Below are 15856 nucleotides of genomic sequence, written 5' to 3'. Positions count from 1 at the left end.
AAGAACAGGCGTACTTTTGGCACCTTATTGGTTTAACTGATGGCACTGACCTTTGCAATGACGGGAGCTAGCTGATGTGCATCGCCAATTGCACTTCCTTCAGCGCATGGCCTGCTTTGTTCAGGGCTCAGGGTGTCACCAAGGCCAGGGGACAGGAGAGTTGCTTGTCTGTGGGGCTTATCAGAGTAGAAAGAGGCCACAGGGCTCCCTAGGCCATGGAAATAGCTGCTTTTCAGGAGTAACCCTAAAGAAGAGATTTCTCCGTGTGTGTGAAATGAGAGAGAAACTGGCTTTTATTGGCTGCATGAGAGAGAAACTGGCTTTTATTGGCTGCATGAAAGGATCGTAGGGTAAATGTAAGGCTGGTCTCTGGGGCATATCCCCAGCTCAGGGGGCCCATGCACTGTCTCTGCAATGGCCATGGGCACAGGAGGCATTGGGAAAGGCTGGTCTGGAAATGGAATGTGGGCGGGTTAGACGAGGAAGAGAATGGAAGGGGATGTGGGCAGGCAGACCTGACCCCTGGCTTTTCTGTACGAGTGCAAAGCCCCATAGGGACTACTGAGAGGTAACCTTAGTCTGCATCAAAGATGGCACTGGGGTCTCTGAAGTTTCTCTGTCCCAGTGCAGGTGCTGGGATGAATTTGGCCTTATTAGTGATAGTAATTGAGACAACAGGTGGAGAGAGGAGTGAAAAGAATGAACATAGCATTTTTAAATGCCTTTTTTAAAGGAGGACAGAGAGGGGAAGATGGATTGAGCCTTGAGGAAAAGAAGGATGGTATTGTGGTTAAGGCACTAGACTGGGACTTGAGCAATATTCAGTTCCCAGCCCTGCCACAGAATGCCTGTGTGACCTTGGGCAAAATCACTTAATTGTTGTGCCTTAATCTCCCACTCTTTAAACTGGAGATAATGCTTCCCTACCTCATTGGGGTGTTGTCAGGATATAAGATTGTGTGGTGCTCAGATAATACAGTGATGGAACTTGGCCAGATAGACCCTAATATGGCTTTGGAGACACTAGAAAAAAAAAAAAAAAGTAGAAACAGTGCCCTAAATATCAACTCTTGTAAGTGGTGCTTTTAGCTGTAGTATCAGAGTGGACACAGCATCCCTAAATAAAGGCATTTAAACCATTCTGTTTCATAGAATATAGATGGAAAGAACACACGTTCAGTCCTTCCTCCCTGGACTAATGCAGGATTGTTCTCCTTGCACTACTTTTGCTGTCAAGTCTAGTGTGACTGACCCAATCAATGGCAGCTTCCAGTATTCCCCTTGAGCATTTCTTTTGTGGTTGAACAGACCTCCTAAGTGTTTGGAAATTATTCTGATATTCTCCCTAAACTTTACTGAAGTTGATGCCTTCAACTTTGCAGTCCAGGAGAAACTGGGAAGAAGTCTCCCCAGATGAACTTACCACCAGCTCTGGGCATTTTCTCGCCTGGTCTCTGACATACACAAGTGTCTGCATAAAAGGAAGGCTATGCAGACATGGTAAGATTTAGCCATTGACCTTTTGCAAAGTATTGTATGAAAATGATGGAGAGGGCGGAAAATATCAAAGTCTCTCTACATCAAAGGCAGAGAGAGAATCTGTGGTTAACATAGGCAGATATGGGGCAATCCAGTGGGAGAGAAGGTATCTGAATTTGCAGAAAGTCCTGGCATCCCCTTGTCCGGAGCCCTATCAATCTTGCCGTGGAATGTGACAGGCAAGGAAAGCCGAAGAGCAGGTGAAAAATTCTGAAATCAAAAGACTTTGAAAGCTGGATCAGAGGGAGAAGCACAATTTTCCCATCTGCTTTGAATTTATTGCTGCTAATGTGGAAGCAGCCTCTGGTTTGAATGAATGTGTTAGACCAAAGGGGTCATTCAACATTTCCATCATTTTCAGGAGAGGATAACAAAGGCTCGCTTTCTTATTTAACTCCTTCTTTACCAAACAGGTACAAATCAACAAGTTAAAATAGTGAAATTGGGAGCAGAGGAAAAATTGTTCAGCTTTTTTTTTTTTTTTTTTTTTTAACTAAAAGGCTATATTGTGTTTGGACTCCCAGTTCTGTCCAGCTCCACAATCATCCCCTCTTGAGTATACTTACTCCCCTTGGACAAAAAATTTGACTGGACCCCAGACTGTATTTTAATAGCAACTGATGCCTCTATGGCTAAGGCACATGCAAATACCTAGCTCCAAATCTAGGAATTAGTTGGATTATCTGACTACACCACATATAAAAGACTTATGGCTGTAGCTGGGGTCTCTGTGTCAGAATCTCAGCTCATTAGGAGACAGTGGGTGGCTCATGGGATTCTGGGCCAAGATTGTCTAGGTTGCTGATTTGAATCCAGCTTTGTTATGTGTAGCGATCAAATGTAACCACTTGATGTTTCTTTCGGTGACCTATGTGAAATAAATTGATGGCTCTCAGTCCAGTTTCTAATGGCCAGGTATCTATGAAAAACAAATGGAACGAAACAAAACAAGCTTCAGGGAAGAGGTCAAGCATTGAATGAGCCATGTCTGCTGAACTGCCCTCAGACCCAAAAGAAGTGATGGCCCTGCCAGCTCAAGGTTGAGGCACGTTGCAGGGTGTCGGTGCTGTGTGGGAAGCTTGTGTGACACAATGTGCCTGCTTCCTTAAAGACACTGTTGTCATTGGCAGTGGATCACGCTCAGGGCCTTCAGCTCCAAACCACAAGCCCATGGCTGCCGGCTGAACGAAAGAGTAGCAGGTTCTTATCCTCAGTCTAGGTCAGTCACTAGAGGGAGACATGAAAACACACATTCATCTGGTGTTTTATATGCTCATTCTGGGCCTTTGAGGTCTCATGTGGGGTGCTGTTTTGTATTGAATTCCTGACCATATATAGACATCACTTGCCATCAGCAAGGATTCAACCCAGGATCCTCAGCATGACTTCTTGCTCCTTGCATTTATATCCAATACCCTCTTAGAAGTTGCTCCTTTAGTGCAGGTGATGGGGGATTGTGCATACAGTGCTCTGTCCTAGGCACCAAAACCTCCTGATGACCATGGTGTCTGTATAGTCTGGGTTTCTTACACTTGCATTGCCGCTGCATGTGTTACATGTGTTCTGCTCAGACAGGACTGCAGACTGCATGGCTGTGTATCCAGCACTCAGACTGACTTTAAAGGAGTAAAGAAAAAAAATCTCCAAATACTTTAGTTTTATATATATCTATATAAACTGCTAATCATTCTGTGGATAAATTACATCTAGGCCCCAAATCCCCTTCAGGTTTGATGCTGTCACTGTCAGCAGAAGTTATATGAAATGCTACTGCTCTTTTCTCTCCATATATTAGACCTTCTCTCTCCCCCAACCTCCCCGCTACGTTTCCTAAGCAACGGGAACTGCATGGTGGTTTGGCTAGGCAGCAGATAAGGAAGGCGGTCAAGCCAATGAGATTTCGTCAGAACTGATTTTAGGTCTCATGCTGCTCATGAGTATTAAGGAAAAGATCCCTCAATGTTGAAATCAGAAGCTTTGTTATTTTTAATAACGTTTGGCTTTTTTTTTTTTTTGTGGTGCTCCCCAGTAATCGCTGCCAGTTGCGCTAAATGCTGGAGCCGTCACATTCTATTTGCCTTGGCTACTTCTAATAACATTGCGGACATGGCGGCCAAAGACTAGAGCCATGGCGAGCTGCTCTCTGGGGTTATGAACCCTGCTCAGAGCTGAACCAGATACAGTTCTAGGCTGCTGCATGTCCAAGAGACTAAAGCAAAATTTGTGACCTAGCAGAAAATTCCAACTCTTCAGAGGAGGGGACCCTGCAAGAGGGAATGTTGGCATGAGAGTGGAGTGGATGAATCAGTGAATCTAAGAACTTGTTTTTTTGCTGGCCATGGGGACTGTGTTAGAACTAGAGAGGTTTGAGGGCTCACGCTGCAAAATTAGACTCCAGATCTAGGTTTTGAACATTTCAAAGTTCAGATCCAGGTTTTTGTTCAGCCAGTTACAGGAATAGAGGCCGACTGAAAAAATCAGTTCTGGATTTGGGTTTGGCTCACCCACAAGGTGTGATGTGTGTTCAGATCTGGGGGCTTGTGTGGGCCTAGTGAACCCCTTTCTATAAAAATGTGCTTAAACAGAGCTCATGCTAACGTAATATGGATGAGTGGAGTGGGAGGTCTGGAGGGGGCACAGGCTGGGCCTTAATGCAGCACTTATTGTCACAGGATTTCCAACCTGGCCCGAACCTGGCAGTACTATGTATCTAACAAGGATCCAGTTCTTGTGAAATTTCAAGAACCAGGATTCTTCTCTGGAACTTTGAGGGTCACTGCTCATTACTCCAGACAGAATTTCAAGTGGTTTTGTTTATTATTATTATTTTATTATTATATAAAATTAATGCTCTGTCACCATATTTTCTTCTCTAGTCCTTTGTCATCTTGGTGCTCAGATACTATTGTCGGGGACTTTTTAACCCAGACGGCAAGGTTCGTTGTCTGACCGCAGAATGAGAGACAGGCAACACCAGCAAGGTCCAATACAAGCTCTTTATTGAAGAGTGCACACAACAATAGAGAGCGGCCCGTCTCCAGAGAGAACCAGCCACGATTACAATAACTAGTGAGATTATATAGACAGTTCCGTCGCGTCATAGTTAAAACAACCCAATCCCCCCCCTTTACTAGTTAAAAGCTTCTAATATTCATGCATATCTATCCTTTTGACAGTACAAACAGTTCATGATGCCTCAGTAGCTTTTTATCAGTTTTGTCGTCATGCACCAGAGACTGGGAGAAAAGAGGGAGTTGAGTACAGATAAAAAACAGAAACAGGGAGTGAAGACTGCAAGTCTCCATCTGTCCAACAAACTGTTCCTAGCACTTTTGGTACAAGAATGCGGCCCCCACCTCCTATCTTATCCCCTGCAGCTTAAGCAAGCATGCCCTCAGGTCTTACAGAGAGGCAGGAATGGCCTAGCAACTACTGTTAGCCTGACTTTGGCTAAGCTGGCCAAACAATGTTCTATACTCCATATTTTTGGGCCTAACACTATGGTGCCCTAGAAATACCTAACGCTGGTCCAGGACTGGGGCTGCTAGGTGCTACTGCAGTACAAATAATAAGTAATATCTGGCAGATAGTTGGAACAGATAGTTGGGACTGAAAAGTGAGAATTACTTGAGCCTAAAACAAAAAAATGAAACCATCCTTTTAAGCTTCATTCAAAAATAAAGCCACATGTTGGGATCAGACTGAGACATATCAAGATTTCTCTGTTGAAACGAATTAAACTAGGAAAGCAAGGTTAGCTCTCTACTCCTGACTTACCACAGGAGGCCAGCTCATTGATCTTACATTCTTCTGAAAAATTATGAAGTGTTTCCCCATCTTTTTCTTCAGTTATTTGTCTACCTGAGTACCAGGATAAGCAGTCATAGGGAATCCATCCAGCTCTACAGAGTAACACTATCTAGAAGCACTTTTGTAGCCAATATGGTTGCTTATGATGTAGCATATCAAGTAGAAGAGACGTCCCAGAAGTGGATGACAGATGCTGTGGCCATTGGTTTTGTAGTGGTTAGGACTATGCTTTTAAGGAGGAGTGTTGGGAATTAAAGGAACAATCAGTTTTCAAGGACATTTGATCTACTGGGAACGTTTAGACCAGGAAATTTACAGTGTTGATAATGTAACAGGATTAAAGCTCATAGCTCCTGATTCCATCAGGATAAGCACAATTTAGTTGCCAGCTATTAGCTAGAGTGCAAAGCCCTTGCATGGCAGTTTATTCTCTTATTTGGAGGTCTTACTGTTCACTTCCTGTGTTCTTGCTAAATTTCAAATATTGACTGACTATTGGCAATTTAAAGCACTGTCTATCCTTGAAACCTCATCCCTGAACTGATCTTTACCTAACCACTCTCTAATCCATGCTAGGCAATAAGAGCGGAGTCACCAGCCATTGCAGAACTCAGTGGAGGGAAGTCTACCTGTGACGTTGTGCAGTCTATATGGTTTTATAAAAACATGATAATAAGTGAATATAATGTAACTGGGATAGTTTTAGAAAAATTTGACAATAAGTGAATATAATGCAACTGGGGTATGCTTTGTGCAAAAGGTCTCTTGTAAGGTATCATTACAAAGCTCATAATCTACTGAGTGTGATCATCCTATTTGTAGAAATGTACCACTCTTGTATCTAAAACTAGAAATATAAAACATAACTCTGAGGGCCTATTGTAATTATGTAAAGTGTGGGCCATTAATGATGGTTTGGAATCTTGATGACTCCCATTAACAAGGACCATTGTCTGCAGATGACTGTGTTTACCTGTGAGTCTTCCTGTATATGTGTGTGCTGGCAAGTGAGTAATGAAGTCTTGCAGTGACATGTGATCATGTCACCTGAACTGGAATCCATCTTTAACCTGGTGCTTTTCCAGTGAGGGGGGGTGGAAACCCAGAGGGACAAAGGGTTCCCGCCTATGCAAAAGATATATAAAGGGGTGGAAGAGAAGAGAGGGGGGAGGAGCCATCATGAAGAATCCCCTAGCTATCACCTGAGCTGGAACAAGAGCTGTACCAGGGGAAAGAATTGTGCCCAGGCCTGGAAGGTGTCCAGTCTGAGAAAAACTTACTGAAGCATCTCTGAGGGTGAGATTATCTGTATTTAGCTTGATTAGACATAGATTTGCGCATTTTATTTTATTTTACTTGGTGACTTACTTTGTTCTGTCTGTTACTACTTTGAACCACTTAAATCCTACTGTCTGTATTTAATAAAATCACTTTTTATTTAGTAATTTAGTCAGAGTATGTATTAATACCTGGGGGAGCAAACAACTGTGCATATCTCTCTATCAGTGTTATAGAGGGCGAACAATTTATGAGTTTGCCCTGCATAAGCTTTATGCAGGGTAAAACGGATTTATTTGGGTTTAGACCCCATTGGGAGTTGGGCATCTGAGTGCTAAAGACAAGCACACTACTGTGAGCTGTTTTCAGGTAAACTTGCAGCTTTGGGACAAGTGATTCAGACCCTGGGCCTGTGTCTGGAGCCAGACGGGAGTGTCTAACTCAGCAAGACAGGGTGCTGGAGTCCTGAGCTGGCAGGGAAAACAGAAGCAGGGGTAGTCTTTGCACATCGGGTGGCAGCTCCCAAGGGGGTTTCTGTGATCCAACCCATCACAGTGGCGTAGTCGGCAGGATCTGTGCACAGCTGATTGCTTTGAGATACTGGTAGTGATTTTAAGTGAGTTTTAAGTGTGGTGGCTGGAGAACAGACAAAGTGGTTACTGGTTTGTTATTTTCTGTTTGCTTATTTCGGGAAAGGGAAGTAGGGACAGAAAAGGAAGCAAAATAGGTAAGAATGAAGATGAAAAGAAGCTAAAACTACACAAGTTTCAAATTGCCCAGAAAGACTGAACAATGGGTGCTGGGAATGTCTCTGTTAACTAAGAAGCCCCTGAGCTGAGTGCATCTCAGTTTCAGTGAACTGCAGATGGGTGTGGCCCAACCTCTGTCTGTGCTGAAGCTGACTGGAGTGTCTAACCTAGCAAGACAGGAGTGGAGGGGTGCCTGTTCTGGCAGGAGGGTGTTCTCTGTGGTATCCCAGCTCATCAAGTGATGGTCTCAAGGGAAGACAAATGGAAATTGATGTACAATTTGCCTGGGAAAAGGCAGACCTGGGAAAGGAAAAGGCTGCCCACCAGCCTGGACTTAAGAGACAAAGCAAGTAAGACCCAGAAGCATGACCTGGCTATAATGGAGTGGAAGAGGTGCACAGAGACATGTATCGTGGAGCTGGAAGTTGCGGTCCTGGTGACTGCTGCGGTGGAAACAAACCCCAAGGACTCTAGCTGGAAGCTAACCCAACCTGAGTGAAAGGGGAGGGGGGGATTTTGCTGGCCAGCGAAAGGTCTCTCATAGCTTGGAGCTGTGAGCCTACAGCTGGATCAGGGTCTCTTTCCCTTTTGGGGGACACAGGAGTGTCTGCCCCATAGGGGAGCCCAAAAATGAATTTTAGGTATACTGCCTCCGCCATGGTCAGTATCCAAGTCTCTGGCAGTAAGTTCAGGAGGAGGTTGTGACGTTGTGCAGTCTATATGGTTTTATAAAAACATGACAATAAGTGAATATAATGCAACTGGGGTATGCTTTGTGCAAAAGGTCTCTTGTAAGGTATCATTACAAAGCTCATAATCTACTGAGTGTGATCATCCTATTTGTAGAAATGTACCACACTTGTATCTAAAACTAGAAATATAAAACATAACTCTGAGGGCCTATTGTAATTATGTAAAGTGTGGGCCATTAATGATGGTTTGGAATCTTGATGACTCCCATTAACGAGGACCATTGTCTGCAGATGACTGTGTTTACCTGTGAGTCTTCCTGTATATGTGTGTGCTGGCAAGTGAGTAATGAAGTCTTGCAGTGACATGTGATCATGTCACCTGAACTGGAATCCATCTTTAACCTGGTGCTTTTCCAGTGAGGGGGGGTGGAAACCCAGAGGGACAAAGGGTTCCCGCCTATGCAAAAGATATATAAAGGGGTGGAAGAGAAGAGAGGGGGGAGGAGCCATCATGAAGAATCCCCTAGCTATCACCTGAGCTGGAACAAGAGCTGTACCAGGGGAAAGAATTGTGCCCAGGCCTGGAAGGTGTCCAGTCTGAGAAAAACTTACTGAAGCATCTCTGAGGGTGAGATTATCTGTATTTAGCTTGATTAGACATAGATTTGCGCATTTTATTTTATTTTACTTGGTGACTTACTTTGTTCTGTCTGTTACTACTTTGAACCACTTAAATCCTACTGTCTGTATTTAATAAAATCACTTTTTATTTAGTAATTTAGTCAGAGTATGTATTAATACCTGGGGGAGCAAACAACTGTGCATATCTCTCTATCAGTGTTATAGAGGGCGAACAATTTATGAGTTTGCCCTGCATAAGCTTTATGCAGGGTAAAACGGATTTATTTGGGTTTAGACCCCATTGGGAGTTGGGCATCTGAGTGCTAAAGACAAGCACACTACTGTGAGCTGTTTTCAGGTAAACTTGCAGCTTTGGGACAAGTGATTCAGACCTTGGGCCTGTGTCTGGAGCCAGACGGGAGTGTCTAACTCAGCAAGACAGGGTGCTGGAGTCCTGAGCTGGCAGGGAAAACAGAAGCAGGGGTAGTCTTTGCACATCGGGTGGCAGCTCCCAAGGGGGTTTCTGTGATCCAACCCGTCACACTACCCTCCCAGGATTTCACTGAACTAGAATTTGTGGTCCTGTTTTAATTCAAGCTGGTCCCTCTGGTAAACTACAGACATTTGTGCCCTGGAATAATCATTTGTGGACTGTCTAGACTAGAATTTACAGCAGGATTATTTAATGCAGATTACTTTGCAATCAATTAACTCTTGCTAAAACAGGATCTATGCAGCCCCCAGCCCCAAAGTCTGCCATCTGCTGTCACTGAGGCCTGCTGGCTGATATTTTAAATCTCATTCCTTTATAGCGAAGAGCATAACAAGAGCTCCTCTCCCTTGCTCTTCTTCTAATGCTCCTAGTGACGAATAGGAAGAAAAGCTGCAGTAATCAGAGCATTATTGATGCTGTCACTCCCTAATAACTGCTCCTGCCAGGTGACTGGAATACCACACTGTCTGCAGTAATGTCATGTAGACACACAAAGCTGGGATTAACATCAAAGAGCTGCAGCACTGGGCTCCAGTGGCAGGCTTGCCGTTCAAAGCTTTCTTCAAACTGGCAGAAAATGTGCTAACAAGGCTGAAACAGAGCTTCTGAGACCAAAAAAACCCAAAACAAACAAACAATCAAGCTGTGGAAGATGTTTTGGGTTTTTTAAAGTAGACACGCTTATTCAACCACTGCCTGTAATGTTGAGAACTGTAAAACGAACCATCTGCTTTGTAGAGCACTTGGAGATCTCCTGCTGGAACGTGCTATATAAGAGCAAAGTATTATGATGATTTATTATTATTAGTGCTATTGGAGGTGCCATTTTATGGTCATGAAAGATCCCGTGAAAAATCAGCCTGAGCCGAGCTAAATTAGGTCTCCCTTAGGTGACAGTAGTAGATCCCTTATCCTCTCCATGGGCCAGCCCCATCTTAGAGCAATATCATTTACACATTACAACAGGAACAAAGCTACACTGCTGTGTTATAACAGGGTGCCCCAACAGGGGTACACGTAGGAGTGGAGACAGGTGCTAAGGTACTGAACGGCTATGGTGACTTCCCTGGTGCAGCCCAGCTAATGGGCAGAGATTTCTTATTAGGCCTTTTTCATCCCTGATGGCTGAGACTCGTCCGTTCATAACCTAATCGGGTTTCTTCCCCACCCTCACGTTTCTGCTTCTTCCCCTTTTCATGTTCATACAGGTCTGAGCTAAGCATCACTCCATACATGGGCATAGACAATGCTTATGTCTGCAAACTCCGCTGAAGCCCCATGCTCAAACAGCACAGGAAAAGACCCTTAATTGAACAATATCCCCTTTAAAGATATAAAGAGGCCACACTGCCCATATTGCATACAGTCCTACAGTAAACATGTAGAGGCTTGACAGCCTCGCAGAAAATAAAACAACCCAGTGAACAGGGACCCAGCTGTGAAAACAAAACTTCACATCAGTAGGGTTCACATCCATCTCTAGGGTCGATTAATTCAGAGGTGCCAAAAATTCCTTCCAGCCGTGCACAGACTTGCACAGACATGCACAGTTGGCTTGGATAGAGAGATGCATAGGAATAGGGGACATTGATGTACCTGAAATCTCCTCTACACCCCTTGAATTCAGCTCCCCACTGGCCAAATCTACAAACGGAGAGGCAAGTTTTAAGAGCATTGGGCCATCTCAGTGGGGAGCCAAGTCCTGGGACCTTCCTCTGATGAAAGCAAGCAGGGTTTCACCTGGCATATTTCAGACTGAGACAGGACAGCAGGGGCCTCTTAAGAGATGTTAAAGACATGAGCTGCTCTTTCATTGTGGCCTGTGTTCACAACAAACACATTTTCTTGTAAAGGGCTCGGTTTTCAAAGGAGTGAGCCATAAAGGCAAACTTTTAAAGTGGGCCAGGGAGAAGGAGGCCATGCTCTAAGCTTCACATACCAACAGAACACACATTTCCTTTGAAGAGGATTATAATAAAGTTTCAGATTTTAGTCTGGGTCAAGACTTGTTAAGCTTGTTTTGAAAGCTGTCTAGTGCGGTGCTCTAAGGGCCAGATTTTTAAAGGTATTTAAACACCTAACTCCCAGTGAAATAAAATAAAATAAAAATCTGGCCCTAAGGCACAGCAAACATTGATACATTCTACAAACAGCCATTTTCTTGGTAGCTGGCAAAGATAATTTCAGGCTGTCAGATAAGTAAATGGGAGGGCACTAACATAGGATCTTTCAGTGCTAATGCCTTTTCTCAGCTAAATAACAATACCTTGTACTCTTATCAGCACCTTTGCCTAAAGACCTCAAGAGGACTGACTAACATGAATCACTTAATTGTCCCTGCTCCCCTATGAGGTAGGTAAGTCTCAGTATTACACCCATTGTACAGAAAGGTAAACTGAGCACAGAGAGGTTAAGTGACTGGATGGCAAAGCTGAGGATAAAACTCAGGAATCTTGACTCACTGTCCCACCACTAATCACTAGATGATGCTGCCTCCCCAGAATTCCTATTAATAGAGATAGCTGCATGTGTGTTCAGTTTTATGTTAAGAATAGCTACCATCTGTGACCAGGATATTTAACTTGAAGTGATTGCTTCCAAAACTTTCCCCTTCTGCTGAGAACTATCAATGAATTGAATTCATTACCTGAAAGTCCAGTTCATTTTCAATCAATGGTAAACTTCATAGCTCCTGTGATTGCTTATACAGAGAGAAGGTGATATTGGTATGATTGTTACCTTAATATAAATTTCTTGACATAAAGGGATCATTCTTAAACCCATCAAGCAACAGACAGGAAACCTTCACAACCTCTGGATGGCAGTCAGGGTACAGTATGATAGACAACAGTGGGGAAAGGAGCAATATTAGCCAAAGATGCCCTCTAAGCAGGGCATACTGCTGCTCTTACAAAAAGTGCCTTGGGATCTGGGAAGCAGATAGGACTTTGAGGCTGATTTTTGAGAAGTGGTGAGCATCTGACATTCCAGCCAAAGTCCATGGAAGCTGTGGTTGCTCAGCACCTTTGACAATCAGGCTTTCTTTACAAGGTGTCATCACATATGCACATTCACTTAATGTTAATCTAAGGATGGATGAGGGACTGAGTGGGCACTGCTATGATGGGAAACCTGCAGATGTAAATTGTCTAGTTAGCTGAAACCTCATCCTGCGATAACTAAGCTATCCCTACTTCACGTTACAAACAGGAGGCAAAGGACAATGTTATTTTGAGTATAGCATCAACAGGGTGCTTTGGCATTTTACAGACAGATACAAAGACAGGGTCTTTGCCCCAGATAACTTACAGTGCAGAGAGAGAGTGCAGAAACACAGTAGAGGAGCAGCGTGATTAGAATGGTGCATCTTAGGTCAGCCACAGCTTTTGCTTAGGTTTTTATTTTAAGGAGTAAAGCTTTTTCAGTGTCAGTTCAATATTTGTCTGAGGAGAGGGGCAAAGAAAAAAGGCAGAAACATGTGCAGCTTACATTCTCCTGCAAGGGTCTGTGCTTTATTAGGAGCTACAGTACCACACCCAGACCAGTGCAGTTTTGTGGGTACCTGCTTTATTTTGTTACTATCAGCCAGAATTTCTCATCTGGCAAATAACACCAAATTGAAAAATGAGGTGACGGGAAAGCAATGGGTAGAAACTGTAAATAGGAATGTTCACAATGGTGCTGTCTTACATAGGAGTGTTATTGGCGTTTGATGTTTACCATCTGTCCCCTGGAAAAGAAAAACATCCTGAGAAACAGGACGTACATTCTCCACACTTCTCCCTCACAGTAAAAGTAAAAATGAGGAAATATGGGCTGATTTAAAATACATTACTGAGATTAACATTCCTGGCTTTCTTAGATTTCAGTGTGACCCTCTGATTATTTATCTGTTACCACATCCCTGTTTTAATAAAGCATATTTTCCTCCTGGTAATATCTAGGTCAGACTTTCATGATTCTCCCTGCACCTCCACCTGCCTGGATTAGCAGACCACAAAGTAACAGCTGCCATTATTGCTGCTGGGGCCAAAATAATTAAGAGCTATCTCCCTACTAGGTGAAGAAGGGCATCCAAAATGATGCAGGAATATTCCTGGGGAAAAGGCACTAACTTCCTAGGACCCTGACCCTGTCATCAGCTCCGTGCAGGCAGAACCCTGTTCCCATGTGGAGCACATTACAGGACTGACATCTAGCTGCTTGCTTAGCAAGCCTTACTGACGTGCATAGGGTTAAATTTAGAGCAGATGAAGGAATTTGCCTCTAAGTTTATTGGCAAGGAACTGCGGTCACTCTTTTCTGGAGCAATGAGTGAGGATAATTCATTAGGATGAGGTGGGTATTTCAGACTAGGTCAATTTGCTGTCAGTGCAGGTGGCAGGCAGTGATGTACCGCCATCCTTATCCTTTAGGTTTCCATGTTCGTACCAATAATTTATGACATGGCCCAAAGTCTCAAAGCACCATTGGGATTTATTATTTCTTTTAAAAAAGCTCACTCCGAGGCCCAGATCTTATATGCAAAGTTTCATCCTGCATTTTATTTTGCATGGCTGAGTTATAACCCCCTAAATTACAAACAGAAGCCCTGGCAGACTCTTGCTAAGAGCACTAATGGATGCTATTATAAGTCTACCGCTCGTTGGCACTGAACCTTCGCCATCTCATCTGCATAAAGGGACGTTGTCAACTTGAAAAATCGCATTTCTGTCTGAAAAAGCGATACTTTTGTTACAAATAATACCTCCGAGACAGTAACTGGAAGAGATAAGGATAGGGTGGAAATGTATTGAATGCTATTCAGTTTGTTTACTTTGTGTGTTTGGCAGCACTTTGTGTCATGTCTGTTCCACTGTTATGCTGATGCGCAGTTGTGCTTCCTGTCCCCCGTGCTAGCGAGATGATTTCCTTCCTGCACTGCTCTAGGGAGGATCTCATGCACTCTGTGTCCCAGGCCCTGCACCAATAGCAGCAGCAACGCTGAAGCTGAAAAGGCAGCAAGCAGGTGGAAATGTGCCCAGAGAGGAAGTGGAGTGGGAGGAGAGGTGCGCTCAAGCATTTTTCTCTTGAGTTGGTTTAAAAGATCTTGGTAATATTGCAGAAGAGGAGAAAACCCCTTCGAATATTATTGTACAGACCTTTTGTAAATGTCTGTTCATGCTGTTATTTAAAGGGGCTATATCAGGAATTTGCATTGTTTGAAACTCACTCATTTAAAAAGATTTCCAATTTTCAGTGTATAACACTGTTACTGTCTCTTGGGGTGCCAAAGCTGTCCCGGGCAGGATCTGCGTCAAACACAGAAGGAAGGATTCATACTTGGCATGAATCCTTTTCCATTAAAAAGGCAAATGACTGGCGAAGTGTTCTACTGACAGGCATCGGCTCCCTCCTGTTCTGCCAGCCTCCCCTGGAATCTGCTCAAATGCCGCGGCCCACAAATGTGCTCATACATGACAGGCCTTTTGCGAACCAGTGAATAATCTCCCCTTCACCCCTCTTCTTCTGCCAAAGTAAGTGGCTCTGTTTAGGCTGTGGCAGGCACCTGATTCATCCCAGCCTCTCATAGCACCAGCCCCAGGCTGTGCCTTTCTACAGATATACTGGGATGATGGATCAAATTAGAAGGCCAAGTTCGCCATCTTCTGGGGAAAACACGCAAGCTCCCTGAGAGACAAGGGGAGTGAGGTAATCTTTTAGTGGACCAACTTCTGTTGGTTAAAGAGACACATTTTCAAGCTACACAGAGCTCTTATTCAGGTCACTGCAAACAAGCTACCTGGACAGTTGGCACAAACATGTATTCATTCATTCCTACCATTCATTCCCTCACTCCTGTTCAGGGCTGGTTTAACCCATCACTGGGCCATTGGCAAACATACACTTCTGGGTCCCTTTACTGGCCAGCTAAGCTAGCTGCTCCCAAGCAGTATGGATGCAGGTATATTAACCCTGTCCTTGCTGGCACAGCTGTGCTAGTGCTCTATTAACCCAAGCATGTCTGGCTCCTGCTGCACAGATGTTGCTTACTTAATCCTCCCCTACCCAGGTCAGTGACTAGCTCCTGATGCACAGACACTGCCTTATTGACCCCCTTGTGACTGCCCTGCCCAGGCTTCTGGCCACTCCCCTCCCAGCTGGCTGCCCCATATGGGCACTCACTGCAGCTCTCTGTACATGTAGCAGTTCTTGAGGCTGTCATTGAGCGAGTCCGGTGTGCAGAGCAAAAGGGACATGGTTTGCTGGAAGGGGAAACCCTGGTGCAGGATCCAGCCCCACGGCAGCAGCGAGGAGGAGCAGTGCTGACCAGTGTTCCCGCTAATTTTTCCCATGCATGTGCAGAATGAATTTTGTTATGTGCACTAATATGAAGAGGAGGTGATGTGTGACTAATTTTGTTATTAGTGCACATAACAAAATTAATGTGGCAAGGGTGGGGCCGAGGGGTTCGGAGTGTGGGAGGGGACTTAGGGCTGGGGTAGAGGGTTGGAGTGTGGGGGGGTAAAGGCTCTGGCTGTGGGTGCAGGCTCTGGGGTGGGGCCAGAGCTGAGGGGTTTGGGATGCAGGCTGCCCCAGGGCTACAGTGGGGTGAGAGGACTCCCCCAAGCTCTCTCTCCAAAGCAGCACCTGGGCTGGAGGGGAGAGGTGCTTCTCCCAGCCGCGGCAGCTCC

Source organism: Emys orbicularis, chromosome 4 (assembly GCF_028017835.1).
Source record: "Emys orbicularis isolate rEmyOrb1 chromosome 4, rEmyOrb1.hap1, whole genome shotgun sequence".
In the NCBI taxonomy this organism is placed as follows: Eukaryota; Metazoa; Chordata; order Testudines; family Emydidae; genus Emys; species Emys orbicularis.
Note: the sequence above shows the minus strand (reverse complement) of the source record.